This window comes from Somniosus microcephalus, chromosome 9, assembly GCF_052327205.1.
Source record: "Somniosus microcephalus isolate GS21.2 chromosome 9, FLI_Smic_1.0, whole genome shotgun sequence".
In the NCBI taxonomy this organism is placed as follows: domain Eukaryota; kingdom Metazoa; phylum Chordata; class Chondrichthyes; order Squaliformes; family Somniosidae; genus Somniosus; species Somniosus microcephalus.
Window position 1 is genome coordinate 78,583,707 of NC_140995.1, and position 6,000 is coordinate 78,589,706.

The window sequence follows — 6,000 nt, forward strand, 5'->3', positions numbered from 1 at the left end:
CTGCCGTACCCCGGACACAGTAGAAGACTTCACCTGTGTTGCTGTTTCAGTCTCCGCGTGTCCACTGATGCGGCCGGGTGTGTATTGGATCTATCAGGTAATTACCCAATTTCTTTTGGTCAGAAATAGGGTCCAGAGTCTTTTCATCAAATCTTACCCAGGGGTAAGTCAGAATAGTTTGTAGAGTGGAAACAAACTTGCGAATCTTCGGTTTCTTCCAGGTTGGTTTCTTGTCGGTCGCGGTGGCCCAATATTACCTAGTTGCTGGTAATATTTTTGGTTGTTTGTTTCTTGGGGCCTTTGGTTGCCGCGAGGCGTTCAATGATGTTTTCTCCTGGCTCGGATACTTTTGTGACTTGACGTTGATTTTGAAGTCTCCTTCTTCCTCTCTTCTACATGAGCCATGCTGTATTGAACGGGCCGAAACTGAACTGCTCTGTTCTTCCGGACTGTACTGAACCGAAATTCTTGACCAAACGAAACCGACTCACCCTTTCCAACTGAAAAAGCAGGCCCCAATTATACCGTTTGAGACCTTGCTTATCTGCCCGCCAAATCTTCTCTGGCCCATTGTCATTTTTGGCGGACTCGTTAACGTTAATAGTTTTTGAATTCTTTAACGGGTTTTGAGCTGGTCCCATCTATCTTAATTGGTTTAAGTTGGTGTGAATTAGTTTCGGGATGGTCCATCGAAACCTAAATTGGCTTTAAATGACTTTAATTTCTGGTTTGATTAGAAAGATTTGTCTTTTTTCCTGCTGGGGTCAGGGTCTTTTTTGTTGGTCAGTGGCATGTTCTGCATTATGCATACTTTGGATGGCTCTGTAGTTTTTGGGTGGGAACTGCTCTTCCGTAGGCCTATTGTCTGCAGGGGTGGCGTGTGCCCACTCAGCTTCACCTCTGACTGTCTTTGAGCGGTTCGAATCGCTCCCACACCCCTGTGTTCTAGACACTGGACCTAGGTACAGGTGGCGATACAGAAAATCAAGTAGACAAGTGGTTTGGTGCAAGAAAACCAAAATTTTATTAAAAGCAGAATAAAACACAATCTTATGAGAATTACTGTTATTAATACAGGCATAAACATTTACACTTATATGGGAATGGGGAACAAATGGCACATTGAGGGAAAACAACTACATTAACAATCCCCTTATCCTTATCCCACCCCCTATACCTAACTAGATTAAGCTATGAGGGGCCAGGAATTCATGCTCACCAATCCGAAACCTGTTGCTTTAACTGGGTTGGTTTTGAGGTCCGCTCTTTCTGTCCTTTGGGGTATCCCATCGCCACGTGGTCTCAGGGCGTGGCGCTGAAGTTGTTTATGTGAAGCACCCTCCTTTTCCTCAGCTACCGTCGTCATTGAGTCGCGATGGGTCTTCTTCTTCTCCTTCCTCGGGCGGTCATCGGCGGTATTGCGGCGGTTGGGGGTCGGTTGGCGGTCTTTACCGTCTAAATTATTTTACTACCAATGCTTCGAACGCCAGTTTATTCTTCAATCGGGCTATTACTGTACATGTGACAAATGCCAGCTTATAACTAGGCCGTTTGTCTCGATTTTGCTACCCATTCTTCGAACGCCAGCATATTCTTAAAAACAGGGTTTTACTGTCCGTGCATGTAACACCAACTTATTCACCAAACACCTTCTTATAACTGGGCGTTTGTCCCCCAATGCGTCTTTCCGCTGCCCTTCTCTGCCTTTACCGGTTTACCTTCTTCTTCGTCTCATCTCATCTCATCTGCCCGTTTGTGGCCTGTGTGTCCTGTGTGGTTTTGAACTCGGGTCTCGTTCTCCTCCCGTGTTTGGCCCCGGTGTAATGGGCGTCCTTGGTTGTTGAGCGGCACGGGGAGTGAGAAGAGAGCCCGCCATGAGGCTTTAACGACTTGTGGAGTGGTTGTCTCCGGGTCTAATGGCCCCGATATCCTGGTTGTTTGTCATGGATGAAACTTAATTGTCCCCATCCTGACTTGATGGCTACTGTGAGCTGTTACCGATTAGATATGCAGAAACCTAATGGCCTCGATTTTAGGCCCATTCTAGCTTGATCTGTTTCAAGGCGAATGAATGCATATTCTGTGTTTGCTTTAGCTGTCTGTCTCCACAGAGTCCTTTTCACAGATTCCTGCATTTTAAGTTTTGTTTCGGGGCCTGCCTGTCTGCAGGGCCTTGCTTTAAAAAAATCCTGTCGGTTTTGGTCACGAGGTTACAGAAGCCATTTTGGGTACTCTGTTTTTAATAACTTGTCCAAACAGGGTCCCTTGATCCATAATTTTGGGGAGTGCGGGAATTTTGAGAACGCGACATGTCATTATGTAAATGACTGAGACAGTCCAGAACATTCCCAGACAGTTTGGCTTATGCCAATACCCAAATTGCTCATTTTACAGAGGCCCATCCCAACCCCTTTGTTGCAGCCTTTCACAGGCTTGGACATGCCTTCTAAAATAACCAAAATCCTGGGGTTTTGACTTTAAGCCCCTTTTAAGCCCAATATTCATTAAACAGTCCAAAAATCTCTTTTTTGGGGGTAATCTTCTTGGTTTGGGGGATCTGCAGAATTTTGCAATTCTTACAATATACCTGCTGTTCCAGGGAAATTAACAATGAATCAAGGACCGGAACTCACTAAAGCAAGAAAAAAATATTAGAAAAAATAATATCACCAAAGACTGACAAACCCTGATTATTTCCACCCCAGGGTTTTAAAGGAAGTAGGTGAGTAAATTGTAGGTGCTTTAGTCATAATCTACCAAAGCTCTCTCAATTCAGGAACTGTCACTTTAGATTGGAAAATTGCAAATGTAACTCCATTATTTAAGAAAGTTGAGAGAGAGAAGCCAGGGAATTACAGACCTGTTAGTTTAACATCAGTGGTAGGGGAGTTATTGGAATCTATGATTAAGTATAGAGTAATTGAGCACTTAGAGAAATTTGAGCTGATTAGAGAGAGCCAACATGGATTTGTAAAGTGTAGGTCATATCTGCCAATCCTAATTGAATTTTTTGAGGAAGTAACTAAAGTAGTGGACAGGGGAATGTCTATGGATGTAGTTTATATGGACTTCCAGAAGGCATTCAATAAGATTCCACATAAGAGACTGTTAGCTAAAATGAAACTGATGGAATTGAAGGCAAATTATTGACCTGGTTAGGAGACTGGTTAGGCAGTAGAAGACCGAGAGTAATGGGCATGTATTGGAATTGGAAGGAAGTGACTAGCAATGCTCCTGTTAATTTTTTTTGGGGTGTGCAGCACATTCAAAATGGGCATATGCATTTTTTGCATTGAAATGCTGGTGAGCTGGCTCTGCGGGAGGTCCAGAGAGTTGTGCGGGAGGTCCAGAGAGCTGGATCGAGAGGGAGGAGGTATTGGCGGTTTTAGCTGGCCTAAAAATGGATAAATCCCCAGGCCCGGATGAAATGTATCCCAGGCTGCTGTGGGAGGCAAAGGAGGAGATTGCAGGGGCTCTAACACATATATTCAGGACCTCTCTGGCCACAGGGGATGTGCCAGAGGACTGGAGAACCGCTAATGTAGTACCATTATTCAAGAAGGGTAGTAGGGAAAAACCGGGGAACTACAGGCCAGTGAGCCTAACATCAGTGGTAGGAAAATTATTGGAAAAAATCCTGAGGGACAAAATTTGTCTCCACTTGGAGAGGCAAGGATTAATCAGGGATAGTCAACATGGCTTTGTCAAGGGAAGATCATGTCTGACTAATTTGATTGAATTTTTTGAGGGGGTGACTAGGTGTGTGGATGAGGGTAACGCAGTGGATGTGGTATACATGGATTTCAGTAAGGCCTTCGATAAAGTCCCGCACAGGAGACTGGTCAAGAAGGTAAGAGCCCATGGAATCCAGGGTGCCTTGGCACATTGGATACAAAACTGGCTTAGTGGCAGAAGGCAGAGGGTGATGGTCGAAGGTTGTTTTTGTGACTGGAAGCCTGTGGCCAGTGGGGTACCACAGGGATCGGTGCTGGGTCCCTTGCTGTTTGTGGTCTACATTAATGACTTGGATATGAATGTAAAGGGTATGATCAGTAAGTTCGCGGATGATACAAAAATTGGTAGGGTGGTAAATAGCGAGTCGGGTAGCCTCAGTCTGCAGGACGATATAGATGGGTTGGTCAGATGGGCGGAACAGTGGCAAATGGAATTTAACCCGGAAAAGTGCGAGGTGATGCACTTTGGGGGGACTAACAAGGCAAGGGAATACACAATGAATGGAAAGACCCTAGGCAAGACGGAGGGTCAGAGGGATCTGGGTGTGCAAGTACACAGATCCCTGAAGGCGGCGGAACAAGTGGATAAGGTGGTAAAAAAGGCATGTGGGATACTTGCCTTCATTAGCCGAGGCATTGAATATAAGAGCAAGGAGGTTATGATGGAGCTGTATAAAACACTGGTTATGCCACAGCTGGAATGCTGTGTGCAGTTCTGGTCGCCACACTACAGGAAGGATGTGATCGCGTTAGAGAGGGTGCAGAGGAGGTTCACCAGGATGTTACCAGGGCTGGAGCGCTTCAGCTATGAAGAGAGACTGGGCAGATTGGGTTTGTTTTCCTTGGAGCAGAGGAGGCTGAGGGGGGACATGATTGAGGTGTACAAAATTATGAGGGGCATAGATAGGATGGATGCTGAGGAGCTTTTTCCCTTAGTAGAGGGGTCAATAACTAGGGGGCATAGATTCAAGGTAAAGGGCGGGAGGTTTAGAGGGGATTTGAGAAAGAACTTTTTCACCCAGAGGGTGGTTGGAGTCTGGAACTCACTGCCTGAAAGGGTTGTGGAGGCAGAAACCCTCACAACATTTAAGAAGCATTTGGATGAGCACTTGAAATGCCATAGCATACAAGGCTACGGGCCAAATGCTGGAATATGGGATTAGATTAGACAGGGCTTGATGGCCGGCGCGGACACGATGGGCCGAAGGGCCTCTATCCGTGCTGTATTACTCTATGACTCTATGACATAAGAGACTGTTAGCTAAAATGAAACTGATGGAATTGAAGGCAAATTATTGACCTGGTTAGGAGACTGGTTAGGCAGTAGAAGACCAAGAGTAATGGGCATGTATTGGAATTGGAAGGAAGTGACTAGCAATGCTCCTGTTAATTTTTTTTGGGGTGTGCGGCACATTCAAAATGGGCATATGCATTTTTAGCATTGAAATGCTGGTGAGCTGGCTATGCGGGAGGTCCAGAGAGTTGTGCGGGAGGTCCAGAGAGCTGTGCGGGAGGTCCAGCGAGCAATGCGGGAGGTCCAGAGAGCTGTGCGGGAGGTCCAGAGAGCGGTGCAGGAGGTCCAGAGAGCTGTGTAGCAGCTCCAGAGAGCTGCGCAGGAGGTCCAGAGAGAGGTGCTTGAGGTCCAGAGAGCTGTGTGGGAGGTCCAGAGTGTTATGTTCATTAATAACTAGTCATTTTTATTAAGAACAGCTAGCTTTTGCTAGACACTTTATTAAGCACATGTGGACTAGGTACAGTATCTGTAGAGGCCTCAGCATGTGTGCTCCTGTGTGCAGGCAGCCATCTTGACTACTGCCTTCTGGGTAGCCTAGTGCATCGTGGGTAGCCCACTCTTACATACATACAGCACCACCTAGTGTACCATTCCAGAATGACAGGTTACTGATCATTACATCCCCCTTTCTTTGAGGTTAAACAAAATCAGTATCAATCAATATCAATCAATGACAACATAAACATCTTCAACAGTCAATACATTTTCAATGTAGTTTTCTTTGTACTCAAAGATTAAGTCTATCAGGCTTTTTTACTTCACGTGTGGATCTTCTCAGCACAGGTAAGTCTGATGTGTTTTCATGAGAGCCTGTATGTGTATTTGTGTCAGATTGTTCTGGTAGTGAGTGACAAGATTCAGTTGCGGCATTGTCATCGATTTGCTCTTGGATAGTCTCTTGTGTTTTTAGGAGGGAATGGCGGCTCCTCCTGAGAATCTGTCCTTCCTCAGTTCTAACAGTGTATGACCTTG